We start from the raw sequence: 14,771 nt of genomic DNA, 5'->3' as shown, positions 1-14,771 counted from the left end.
GCCCATGCCAAGAATTTAGCGACTACGCTAGATCAGCTCGACTCTGTTTAGTTGCATTTGGACACCTTTGACCTTCACTCTTGTAAATCTGTTGGTAGAGAAGTAAGGAACTTGCAGAGATTTTGCCAGTGAGCTAATTCACCACATAGATGTCTTTCTGCAAACTTTTCTTTCCCAACAATTCAATAGTTGATGAAAATTTGAGTGAAATGAAGGATTTGAACCGGTAGCTGTCCTGCACCTCCACTCTGAGATGCAGATGTTAATCACAATGAGGTTTTCAGCAACACAAGTGAATTTTCGATTCTAATATTTGTTCAACTAACATGAACAAATCCGATTGTTTAAATGTACCTGACAGGGACTTGAACTCACGACCCACCGAGCATTGAGCAGAGACTACACTATCAGACCACAGGAGGTCATGAGCTCAATAAGAATTCTTATGCTCATGTCCTCAAATAAGATTGAGAACCTACATGAAGATTCAAATGCTGCACCTTTCTAAAATAAGATAGAACATTATATACATTTTCAGCTTTTATTTTTTGTTTACTGATCAAACCAAAACAGTTCCGCGATTGTCCAGTAGATGTCGTCACGTTGAACAAGATATGTACTATGGGGTGTTTTTTTTTGGAACAAAAAGTCTTGAGAAAATGTTTCCTTGACAACCAGACGACGAACAAGCAGCTGTGGATGGAAGTCGAACGTGTGACGAGGCTGATGCTCCTGCTGGGCTGCAGTGGTCAGTGGCTGCCCCGGACTTAACTCCACGTCATGTTGTGAAACACACACCAGTTCATTTCTCACAATCCAGCAACAACAATAGAAAACATTACAAAACATAAACTAAAAATATTGTATTTAAGAATTAAAGTGTTGAATTTATTCTCATTAATACACGATTTTAAAAAAATGACAAGACGTTTCCACATGTCGGAGAATCTCTACTTTTAGTCAGAAATATTGATTCGAGGATTTTTGAGGCTGAACCACCAAAAAAAAACCAAAACATATTGTGTTGAATTCACGACTCCATTTCCAGGTGCAGTGTTTGTCCACTAGATGGCAGTCGAGTCACAAGAACCTCATATTTTGCTTCTCTGCGCTTTATTTGGGATTTTTATCCGGATTCGCTCCGTATTTTTTTCAAATCTTATTAATGGATGGATGACAATATAAGCAGATTTATTTGGGAGAAACGAACTGAGTAGGGACAGGGTCGGCCCTCCCTGTAGGTGGACTACGTTTCAATTCACCCTGGTGTTATAAATGTGTCTTTAACGTCACTCAAATGTGTTTATGCTGATTTTCAGTTGTGTATTTAATTCAAGTTGACATGTTTTTCTTGTTACCATGACAACACAATAATACAAGAGAGTGTCTGATTTAGTGAATGAAAGTATCTTCTCTCGTTCTTTACCTTGAAAATATATGATAAATCTCAGATGAAAACTCATGAAGATTTGCTCAAAAGTACATCAGAAGACTTTGATTTTGGATTTTTTTGTTCTTGTTGTGACGAGAGTAAATAATGAAATAAATATAAATGGAATCAAATTAGATTAAATAACATGGATTACACAAGTGTCATTAAAAATTAATAATTATTAAAAAAATATATATATATATGTTTAAAAAATAATCAATTAAATTGAGACGAGTAGAAAATTAATACAATAAAACAAAATAAAATAAAATTTCTGATCCGGGCAGGAGACATGTATACATTAATAAAGTTTATTTAAAAAGTTTTAATTCAAGGGTCAAATAATATTAGCGGTGCTGTGTTACATAACATATTTTTTCATTTTACTTTTTTTCCATTTAAAAATGGGTGAAACACAGATATTTATACTTACTTATAACATATTATGTTCTTCACAAATATATATTACTGAATTGTACTTGAAAACGTTATTATGTCCTGTTTCTGATTGTTATTTGTGAAGTACTACATAGTTGTTTGTTCTATTTAATTTTATTATAAAGCAACTATAGGGCTACTCAGAACATAGAACCTAATTTCACAATAATTAATTTTAAATGATGAGAATTCCCATAATGCTCTGCAACAATTACAAGTTTTACAATATTTGTTTCTTCAGAAATAAACCTTACATTTTTATTGTATTGTGTTGCTGATAAAACAGGTCAGTTGTTGTGAGTTTTACCAACAAAAAAAAGTCTAGTTAGTGAGTGTAGTAACTTGATATGGAGGTACTGCATAAGTGACATGAATTTGGTGACCATCAGCGCTTTCAATACGTTCATATTACAACGTTTTTATGAAAGAATTTAGAAGAAATTAATAAGAACTAATTAGTAAAGTAACATGATATGGATGATTGTGACAACATGTGCTGCCCATAACAGTTGTAATAAAAAAAATGGGTAATGAATAGTGCGTTTAATATATATATGAAGGTCAGTCATTTGTGGAAAAAATACGTTTGAAAGAAAGTCTGCTGGTTAAAATCAGACAACACATGTTTTTGCCGTTGGAGGGCGCTGTTGTCACTAAACCTGCAGGTGTCACGTTATTAATGCAAGTAACTTGTTATTTATACTCACTATTAACGTGTAAAGTAAAGGGAGAGACAACTTCTTAAGTCACTGGCATAACCCCCTCCTTCTGTCTCTTGAGCTTCCGGGGGGAGGACACAGACCCTCCACCCTGGCTCGCACCCCCGGTTTGATTTGATCCAGATCCCATTACCGCTTGGAACCAAGGGTTGGTTGATCTCACCACTACACCAGATCACCTTCACAGCAAATGTTTTCGTTTTGTTTTATTTGACCTTCAAAACCTGGTCAAAATCTCAAGACCAGATACTCTCCCTGAACTGTGGCCTTGGTATTAAATAACCATAATTTCAATTGTCACAAGAATATTGACTAAAAACAAATATATCACATTAAGAACAAAGTGGATCTAAACTGTAGCTATTTATTAGCCTTTTATCTTGATGCAAAATCTGTCAAAAGCGTGTGAGAACCTGAAGTCAAATCATAGGTTCGAATCCCAGGGTTTACAGAGAGTCACTTAGAAGGGGCTTCTTGCTAGTGGTTGAAAAATGGGGTCTCAATCTGTTAAGGGGGTGAAGGAGTGCGATGGTCATCAAGATAATGAATGAAAAATGTAATGATTTAAACACTACAATTTATATTGGTTAGGGTGCAAAATATACCACGATAATCCTACGTGTCTTTAAAAGAGAATTTGGTGTGTCAAATACTCACAAAAAAGTTGAATGAGATGAAAGAAAAAAAAGACTCGTATTGTAAACCCTTATTCATTAAGAGTTGAGGCAGTAATGAATAAGACATGTATTTAAATGGGTAGAATGTTACAAAAGGTATGCTGTGATTATAATAAATAAGTTGGAATTGATAGTTTCATCAATTTTCATACATTTTTAATTGTCAATATAAATAAAACAACACAACTAATAAATACAAACGCTTTTTTTTTTTCTCAAACTTTGATTATAATTTGTCTTTCACTTCAGTTGAACTACGTGGGTTCAACTGACTCAGTTACAAACAACGTTTCGTAGATTATTTAGTAAATTATTCTTTCATAATAAGGAGCTTACATTATTTTAAACCTTTAAACAACCTTTGAAATATGTGAAGCATCTTTCACTTCCGTCCGTTTAATCCACCAGAGGGCGCTCTAAGAAATCACAAACCGGATGTCATTGCCGCCAGGTTAGCTCCGCCCACCTGCGCCGTCCCAGTCACGTGACCAAACCAGCTGATGCTCCAGCTTGAACAACATTGAAGATGAAAACTTCCAACATGCTCATGACCCTGGCTTACTGGGACATCTGCGGGTGAGAACGTTGACTTTCTACACAACTACAGCAGCTGAGAACCATGTTGTGACTTAAACTCATATTAATGACGAAACTAGCGTTTATTAAAAGTCGTGATTCTATTTTATATTTATATTCATTAACTTTTGTCCTGAAGTTTGTAAATAAAATAATAGAACTGAGTCTTTCTCGTTCATGCATGTGTTGAATTAAAGTCACTTTCCCTGTAACTGTAGTCGCTGCTAATGCTAAAGCTAATGCGAACACCTGACACTAATGAGGTCAAAGGTCAGAAGCACATTATCCACACGTGCAGAAGGTCAACTATTGTAAGGGAGAAGTTTATTCATTATTTAAGGTTTAAAGTTAGATTTTTTTTTATTTATAACAGGCCTGAACAAGGAACCACATGAACAAAACATTTTTTATATATATATATATATATATATATATATATAAATAAATGTTTTAAATGTAGACTTGATATTTGCTGAGGATAAAGAAAAGGTTTATAAGAAGTTCAGTATTTGTATCTTGGTGTCGATAATACGATAATAAGGGACTGATCAGACTTTTATGAACAACAACGTAATGAAGATGTTTAGAGCAACTCATCGTCTTCTCTGCTACACATAAAGTAGGTTTTGCAAATAAACGTGAATAAAATGATCATATATTACAACAATAAAACTGATGTAAACAAATCCAATAAACTGAATTAGTTTTGTCGCGATCCTGAAATTTGGATCATTTGATCCATTAAACATGACTTGTAACATGAAGTAAGTTAAATTGTTTAACATTGCGACCTAAACTAAACTTGTGTCATTATATATATAAATATGTTATTTATCATTGATCGCCATGAAGTCATTTTTATTTATTAAACCTTTATTTAACCTGTATTAAACTCGCTGTTTAGTGAATTAAAGCAGATTCTAGTGATGACAGGCGTCGTCTAAATCTTCCCCGTTTTTTATTTTGTTTTAATTAATTTCAATGTAAAGTGAATATTTATTGTCTTATAGATCTTATAAATATTTTTATATTATACTTTCGAAATTACTAATACATCGGTCTAATGATTATTATTGTAATACAAAATAATTTGATGCAAAAAATACTTCCTTGTTGTTACGTGTCAATGCCGTTTGGGGGCGCTGTTGTTACTAAAGGCCTCGGAGCAGAATTTAATTTGTTTAAACGTGTAGTTTCATTGATTGTTCTTCTCTTTAGTCTCCAGCTGGCTCAGCTCGTCTGCCCCCTGCTGGAGTTCACTGGTACTGGGTACGAAGACAGGAAGTCCAGCTCTTGAGAAGATTGTGGACGGAGATTGAACCTTCAAGGTCGTCATGAGATCCATCGCTTGCTAACACCACCTGTGAGTGTCTTCATTCGATCCATGAACTCTGGTTTGGTCCTAATGTCTCCTTCTTGAACAGGTGGTGAGACTGAAGAGGAGAAGGTGTGCGAGGACATGATGGAGAAGCAGGTGGTGGACTTCAGGACATCTGGGTGAGGATGAGCTTCTGTGACTGTTGTATTTGACCTGCAGAGTTGTGACGTCCTCTGTTCTCCACCACAGGAGCATCTGAAGCTGCTGCATGGAGAACCTGAGGAGTCTTCACACTTTTCTTCAACTTCCTGGGTGACAGGAAGTGGCTCGATGAAGATCAAGTATCCCTCACTTGATCTTCATGGAACGACTTCCTGTTTGGGGAGGAGGGGATATAGTGGGGGCCGCAGAGGGGGGAGGAGAGACCAATTTTTGATGCCATAGTTTTTCAGATGCAAAATAAAAGTATAACCCCCTCCTTTTGCTCTCTCGATCTTTCGGGGGAGGACACGGCCCTACTACCCCGACTCGCGCCCGGTCTGGTTTGCTTCAGCTCCCCGAGTGAAGGGTGGGATTCGAACCCTGAGCTTGTGAGGCTCAGAGAACCGCCAGTCGGTTGATCTCACCACTACACTAGATCACCTTCACAGCTAATATTTTGGTTTTGTTCTATTTGACCTTCACTTGCAGTCAACATCTCAAAACTAAGGCAGCAGCTGGGTCTTGAACCCATGACCTCTGGTTGTTCATGCAGAGAGTCCAACCACTAGACTAGATCACCCTCACTCTTAATTTTTTGGTTTTGTACTATTTGACCTTCACTTGCAGTCAAAATCTCAAAACTAAGGCAGCAGCTGGGTCTTGAACCCATGACCTCTGGTTGTTCATGCAGAGAGTCCAACCACTAGACTAGATCACCCTCACTCTTAATTTTTTGGTTTTGTACTATTTGACCTTCACTCTCAGTCAAAATCTCAAAACTAAGGTAGCAGCTGAATACAGCCAGGCCTTGAACCCAAGACCTTTGGTTGTCTATGCAGAGAGTGCTTCCACTGGACTAGATCACCTTCACAGCTAATATTTTGGTTTTGTTCTATTTGACCTTCACTTGCAGTCAAAATCTCAAAAGTAAGGCAGCAGCTTGGTCTTGAACCCATGACCTCTGGTTGTTCATGCAGAGAGTCCAACCACTAGACTAGATCACCCTCACTCTTAATTTTTTGGTTTTGTTCTATTTGACCTTCACTCTCAGTCAAAATCTCAAAACTGAGGCAGCAGCTGGGTCTTGAACCCATGACCTATGGTTGTTCATGCAGAGAATCAACCTACTACACTAGATCATCTTCATGCTTTGTTTTTTGGTTTTGTTCTATTTGACCTTCACTCTCAGTCAAAATCTCAAAACTGAGGCAGCAGCTGGGTCTTGAACCCATGACCTCTGTTTGTTCATGCAGAGTGTGAAACCACTACACTAGATCACCCTCACTCTTAATTTTTTGGTTTTGTACTATTTGACCTTCACTTGCAGTCAAAATCTCAAAACTAAGGCAGCAGCTGAATACAGCCAGGCCTTGAACCCAAGACCTTTGGATGTCTATGCAGAGAGTGCTTCCACTGGACTAGATCACCTTCACAGCTAATATTTTGGTTTTGTTCTATTTGACCTTCACTTGCAGTCAAAATCTCAAAACTGAGGCAGCAGCTGGGTCTTGAACCCATGACCTATGGTTGTTCATGCAGAGAATCAACCTACTACACTAGATCATCTTCATGCTTTGTTTTTTGGTTTTGTTCTATTTGACCTTCACTCTCAGTCAAAATCTCAAAACTGAGGCAGCAGCTGGGTCTTGAACCCATGACCTCTGTTTGTTCATGCAGAGAGTGAAACCACTAGACTAGATCACCTTCATGATTTGTTTTTTGGTTTTGTTCTATTTGACCTTCACTCTCAGTCAAAATCTCAAAACTAAGGCAGCAGCTGGGTCTTGAACACATGACCTCTGTTTGTTCATGCAGAGAGTCAAACCACTAGACTAGATCACCTTCATGCTTTGTTTTTTGGTTTTGTTCTATTTGACCTTCACTCTCAGTCAAAATCTAAAAACTAAGACAGCAGCTGGGCTTTGAACCCATGACCTCTGGTTGTTCATGGAGAGAGTCCACCCACTAGACTAGATCACCTTCATGCTTCCTTTTTTTTGGTTTTGTTCTATTTGACCTTCACTCTCAGTCAAAATCTCAAAACTAAGGCAGCAGCTGGGTCTTGAAACCATGACCTCTGTTTGTTCATACAGAGAGTCAAACCACTAGACTAGATCACCTTCATGCTTTGTTTTTTGGTTTTGTTCTATTTGACCTTCACTCTCAGTCAAAATCTAAAAACTAAGGCAGCAGCTGGGTCTTGAACCCATGACCTCTGGTTGTTCATGGAGAGAGTCCACCCACTAGACTAGATCACCTTCATGCTTTGTTTTTTGGTTTTGTTCTATTTGACCTTCACTCCCAGTCAAAATCTCAAAACTAAGGTAGCAGCTGGGTCTTGAACCCATGAACTCTGGTTGTTCATGGAGAGAGTCCACCCATAGACTAGATTATCTCCACTCTTTGTTTTTTGGTTTTGTTCTATTTGACCTTCACTTTCAGTCAAAATCTAAAAACTACAGCAGCAGCTGGGTCTTGAACCCATGACCTATGGTTGTTCATGGAGAGAGTCCACCCACTAGACTAGATCACCTTCACGCTTCATTTTTTTGTTTTGTTTTATTTAACCTTCACTCTCAGTCAAAATCTCAAAATGAAGGTAGCAGCTGGGTCTTGAACCCATGACCTCTGGTTGTTCATGCAGAGAGTCTGACCACAAGATTAGATCTCCTTCACTCTTCATTTTTTGGTTTTGTTTTATTTGACCTTCACTCTCAGTCAAAATCTCAAAACTACAGCAGCAGCTGGGTCTTGAACCCATGACCTCTGGTTGTTCATGGAGAGAGTCCAAACACTAGACTAGATCACCTTCACGCTTCATTTTTTGGTTTTGTTTTATTTAACCTTCACTCTCAGTCAAAATCTCAAAACTAAGGTAGCAGCTGGGCCTTGAACCCATGACCTCTGGTTGTTCATGCAGAGAGTCCAACCACTACACTAGATCACCTTCACAATTCATTTTTTGGTTTTGTTCTATTTGACATTCACTCGCAGTCAAAATATAAGACTAAAGAGAGACATTGAACCAAAGACCTACGGATGTCAATGAAGAGAGTCTGACCACTTCACTAGATCACCTTCCAACTTAACATTTTCGGTTTTGTTCTATTTGACCTTCTCTCTTGGTAAAAAACTCTAGACTAAAGTAGCAGCTGGGTCTTGAACCCAAGACCTCTGGCTGCTCATGTCAAGAATTTAGCGACTACGCTAGATCAACTAGACTCTGTTTAGTTGCGTTTGGACGCCTTTGACCTTCACTCTTGTAAATCTGTTGGTAGAGAAGTAAGGAACTTGCAGAGATTTTGCCAGTGAGCTAATTCACCACATACATTTTTTTTGGAACAAAAAGTCTTGAGAAAATGTTTCCTTGACAACCAGACGACGAACAAGCAGCTGTGGATGGAAGTCGAACGTGTGACGAGGCTGATGCTCCTGCTGGGCTGCAGTGGTCAGTGGCTGCCCCGGACTTAACTCCACGTCATGTTGTGAAACACACACCAGTTCATTTCTCACAATCCAGCAACAACAATAGAAAACATTACAAAACATAAACTAAAAATATTGTGTTTAAGAATTAAAGTGTTGAATTTATTCTCATTAATACATATTTCTGGAGCATTAAAATAAACCCACCTGCAGTTGTTGGTCTGTGTCGGTACCATAGAGCGCCGCCTGCTGGACAGGTGCTGCAAGACACCCTAGTGTTTGAGGAGAACGCATCATTTTTTTAAATAGAAGTACACGATTTTAAAAAAATGACAAGAATTTTCCACATGTCGGAGAATCTCTACTTTTAGTCAGAAATATTGATTCGAGGAATTTTGAGGCTGAACCACCAAAAAAAACGAAAACATATTGTGTTGAACTCACGACTCCATTTCCAGGTGCAGTGTTTGTCCACTAGATGGCAGTCGAGTCACAAGAACCGCATATTTTGCTTCTCTGCGCTTTATTTGGGATTTTTATCTGGATTCGCTCCGTATTTTTTTCAAATCTTATTAATGGATGGATGACAATATAAGCAGATTTATTTGGGAAAAACGAACTGAGTAGGGACAGGGTCGGCCCTCCCTGTAGGTGGACTACGTTTCAATTCACCCTGGTGTTATAAATGTGTCTTTAACGTCACTCAAATGTGTTTATGCTGATTTTCAGTTGTGTATTTAATTCAAGTTGACATGTTTTTCTTGTTACCATGACAACACAATAACACAAGAGTGTCTGATTTAGTGAATGAAAGTATCTTCTCTCGTTCTTTACCTTGAACACTCGTGTCCTTGTCCTTGTCTTTGATAAATATAAATGGAATCAAATTAGATTAGATAAATAAAATAACATGAATTACACAAGTGTCATTAAAAATGAATAATTATTAAAAAATATATATATATGTTTAAAAATAATCAATTATATTGAGACGAGTAGAAAATTAATACAATAAAACAAAATTTCTGATCCGGGCAGGAGACATGTATACATTAATAAAGTTTATTTAAAAAGTTTTAATTCAAGGGTCAAATAATATTAGCGTTGCTGTGTTACATAACATATTTTTTCATTTTACTTTTTTTTCCATTTAAAAATGGGTGAAACACAGATATTTATACTTACTTATAACATATTATGTTCTTCACAAAATATATTTTACTGAATTGTACTTGAAAACGTTATTATGTCCTGTTTCTGATTGTTATTTGTGAAGTACTACATAGTTGTTTGTTCTATTTTATTTTATTATAAAGCAACTATAGGGCTACTCAGAACATAGAACCTAATTTCACAATAATTAATTTTAAATGATGAGAATTCCCATAATGCTCTGCAACAATTACAAGTTTTACAATATTTGTTTCTTCAGAAATAAACCTTACATTTTTATTGTATTGTGTTGCTGATAAAACAGGTCAGTTGTTGTGAGTCTAGTTAGTGAGTGTAGTAAGTTGATATGGAGGTACTGCATAAGTGACATGAATTTGGTGACCATCAGCGCTTTCAATACGTTCATATTACAACGTTTTTATGAAAGAATTTAGAAGAAATTAATAAGAACTAATTAGTAAAGTAACATGATATGGATGATTGTGACAACATGTGCTGCCCATAACAGTTGTAATAAAAAAAATGGGTAATGAATAGTGCATTTAATATATATATGAAGGTCAGTCATTTGTGGAAAAGATACGTTTGAAAGAAAGTCTGCTGGTTAAAATCAGACAACACATGTTTTTGCCGTTGGAGGGCGCTGTTGTCACTAAACCTGCAGGTGTCACGTTATTAATGCAAGTAACTTGTTATTTATACTCACTATTAACGTGTAAAGTAAAGGGAGAGACAACTTCTTAAGTCACTGGCATAACCCCCTCCTTCTGTCTCTTGAGCTTCCGGGGGGAGGACACAGACCCTCCACCCTGGCTCGCACCCCCGGTTTGATTTGATCCAGATCCCATTACCGCTTGGAACCAAGGGTTGGTTGATCTCACCACTACACCAGATCACCTTCACAGCAAATGTTTTCGTTTTGTTTTATTTGACCTTCAAAACCTGGTCAAAATCTCAAGACCAGATACTCTCCCTGAACTGTGGCCTTGGTATTAAATAACCATAATTTCAATTGTCACAAGAATATTGACTAAAACAAATGTATCACATTAAGAACAAAGTGGATCTAAACTGTAGCTATTTATCAGCCTTTTATCTTGATGCAAAATCTGTCAAAAGCGTGTGAGAACCTGAAGTCAAATCATAGGTTCGAATCCCAGGGTTAACAGAGAGTCACTTAGAAGGGGCTTTTTGCTAGTGGTTGAAAAATGGGGTCTCAATCTGTTAAGGGGGTGAAGGAGTGCGATGGTCATCAAGATAATGAATGAAAAATGTAATGATTTAAACACTACAATTTATATTGGTTAGGGTGCAAAATATACCACGATAATCCTATGTGTCTTTAAAAGAGAATTTGGTGTGACAAATACTCACAAAAAAGTTGAATGAGATGAAAGAAAAAAAAGACTCGTATTGTTAACCCTTATTCATTAAGAATTGAGCCAGTAATGAATAAGACATGTATTTAAATGTGTAGTATGTTAAAAAGGTATGCTGTGATTATAATAAATAAGTTGGAATTGATAGTTTCATCAATTTTATACATTTTTAATTGTCAATATAAATAAAACAACACAGCTAATAAATACAAACGCTTCTTTTTTTTCTCAAACTTTGATTATAATTTGTCTTTCACTTCAGTTGAACTACGTGGGTTCAACTGACTCAGTTACAAACAACGTTTCGTAGATTATTTAGTAAATTATTCTTTCATAATAAGGAGCTTACATTATTTTAAACCTTTAAACAACCTTTGAAATATGTGAAGCATCTTTCACTTCCGTCCAAACCACGTAGAGAATCAACTATATTTTTCAATGTTCTACGGATAATTCAAATAAGCTCAAATCTTTACGTAAATGAATAATTTTGACGTGGATTCATATTCATCTGATCTATATAATAATTAAACATCGAAGTTTCAGCTGATTCGCAATGGACGATGTATGTTTTCTTTAATCCACCAGAGGGCGCTCTAAGAAATCACAAACCGGATGTCGTTGCCGCCAGGTTAGCTCCGCCCACCTGCGCCGTCCCAGTCACGTGACCAAACCAGCTGATGCTCCAGCTTGAACAACATTGAAGATGAAAACTTCCAACATGCTCATGACCCTGGCTTACTGGGACATCTGCGGGTGAGAACGTTGACTTTCTACACAACTACAGCAGCTGAGAACCATGTTGTGAACTTAAACTCATATTAATGACGAAACTAGCGTTTATTAAAGGTCGTGATTCTATTATATATTTATATTCATTAACTTTTGTCCTGAAGTTTGTAAATAAAACAATAGAACTGAGTCTTTCTCGTTCATGCATGTGTTGAATTAAAGTCACTTTCCCTGTAACTGTAGTCGCTGCTAATGCTAAAGCTAATGCGAACACCTGACACTAATGAGGTCAAAGGTCAGAAGCACATTATCCACACATGTGCAGAAGGTCAACTATTGTAAGGGAAAAGTTTATTCATTATTTAAGGTTTAAAGTTAGAAAAATGTTATTTATAACAGGCCTGAACAAGGAACCACATGAACAAAACATTTTATATATATATATATATATATATATAAATAAATGTTTTAAATTTAGACTTGATATTTGCTGAGGATAAAGAAAAGGTTTATAAGAAGTTCAGTATTTGTATCTTGGTGTCGATAATACGATAATAAGGGACTGATCAGACTTTTATGAACAACGTTATGAAGATGTTTAGAGCAACTCATCGTCTTCTCTGCTACACATAAAGTAGGTTTTGCAAATAAACGTGAATAAAATGATCATATATTACAACAATAAAACTGATGTAAACAAATCCAATAAACTGAATTAGTTTTGTCGCGATCCTGAAATTTGGATCATTTGATCCATTAAACATGACTTGTAACATGAAGTAAGTTAAATTGTTTAACATTGTTGCGACCTAAACTAAACTTGTGTCATTATATATATATATATATATATATATATGTTATTTATCATTGATCGCCATGAAGTCATTTTTATTTATTAAACCTTTATTTAACCTGTATTAAACTCGCTGTTTAGTGAATTAAAGCAGATTCTAGTGATGACAGGCGTCGTCTAAATCTTCCCCGTTTTTTATTTTGTTTTAATTAATTTCAATGTAAAGTGAATATTTATTGTCTTATAGATCTTATAAATATTTTTATATTATACTTTCGAAATTACTAATACATCGGTCTAATGATTATTATTGTAATACAAAATAATTTGATGCAAAAAATACTTCCTTGTTGTTACGTGTCAATGCCGTTTGGGGGCGCTGTTGTTACGAAAGGCCTCGGAGCAGAATTTAATTTGTTTAAACGTGTAGTTTCATTGATTGTTCTTCTCTTTAGTCTCCAGCTGGCTCAGCTCGTCTGCCCCCTGCTGGAGTTCACTGGTACTGGGTACGAAGACAGGAAGTCCAGCTCTTGAGAAGATTGTGGACGGAGATTGAACCTTCAAGGTCGTCATGAGATCCATCGCTTGCTAACACCACCTGTGAGTGTCTTCATTCGATCCATGAACTCTGGTTTGGTCCTAATGTCTCCTTCTTGAACAGGTGGTGAGACTGAAGAGGAGAAGGTGTGCGAGGACATGATGGAGAAGCAGGTGGTGGACTTCAGGACATCTGGGTGAGGATGAGCTTCTGTGACTGTTGTATTTGACCTGCAGAGTTGTGACGTCCTCTGTTCTCCACCACAGGAGCATCTGAAGCTGCTGCATGGAGAACCTGAGGAGTCTTCACACTTTTCTTCAACTTCCTGGGTGACAGGAAGTGGCTCGATGAAGATCAAGTATCCCTCACTTGATCTTCATGGAACGACTTCCTGTTTGGGGAGGAGGGGATGTAGTGGGGCCCGCAGAGGGGGGAGGAGAGACCAATTTTTGATGCCATAGTTTTTCAGAAGCAAAATAAAAGTATAACCCCGTCCTTTTGCTCTCTCGATCTTTCGGGGGAGGACACGGCCCTACTACCCCGACTCGCGCCCGGTCTGGTTTGCTTCAGCTCCCCGAGTGAAGGGTGGGATTTGAACCCTGAGCTTGTGAGGCTCAGAGAACCGCCAGTCGGTTGATCTCACCACTACACTAGATCACCTTCACAGCAAATATTTTGGTTTTGTTCTATTTGACCTTCACTTGCAGTCAAAATCTCAAAACTAAGGCAGCAGCTGGGTCTTGAACCCATGACCTCTGGTTGTTCATGCAGAGAGTCCAACCACTAGACTAGATCACCCTCACTCTTAATTTTTTGGTTTTGTACTATTTGACCTTCACTCTCAGTCAAAATCTCAAAACTAAGGTAGCAGCTGAATACAGCCAGGCCTTGAACCCAAGACCTTTGGTTGTCTATGCAGAGAGTGCTTCCACTGGACTAGATCACCTTCACAGCAAATATTTTGGTTTTGTTCTCTTTGACCTACACTTGCAGTCAAAATCTCAAAACTAAGGCAGCAGCTGGGTCTTGAACCCATGACCTCTGGTTGTTCATGCAGAGAGTCCAACCACTAGACTAGATCACCCTCACTCTTAATTTTTTGGTTTTGTACTATTTGACCTTCACTCTCAGTCAAAATCTCAAAACTAAGGTAGCAGCTGAATACAGCCAGGCCTTGAACCCAAGACCTTTGGTTGTCTATGCAGAGAGTGCTTCCACTGGACTAGATCACCTTCACAGCTAATGTTTTGGTTTTGTTCTATTTGACCTTCACTTGCAGTCAAAATCTCAAAACTGAGGCAGCAGCTGGGTCTTGAACCCATGACCTATGGTTGTTCATGCAGAGAATCAACCTACTACACTAGATCAC

This window comes from Callionymus lyra, chromosome 19 (assembly GCF_982586985.1).
Source record: "Callionymus lyra chromosome 19, fCalLyr1.hap1.1, whole genome shotgun sequence".
NCBI classification, from domain to species: domain Eukaryota; kingdom Metazoa; phylum Chordata; class Actinopteri; order Syngnathiformes; family Callionymidae; genus Callionymus; species Callionymus lyra.
This window is presented reverse-complemented; position numbering follows the sequence as displayed.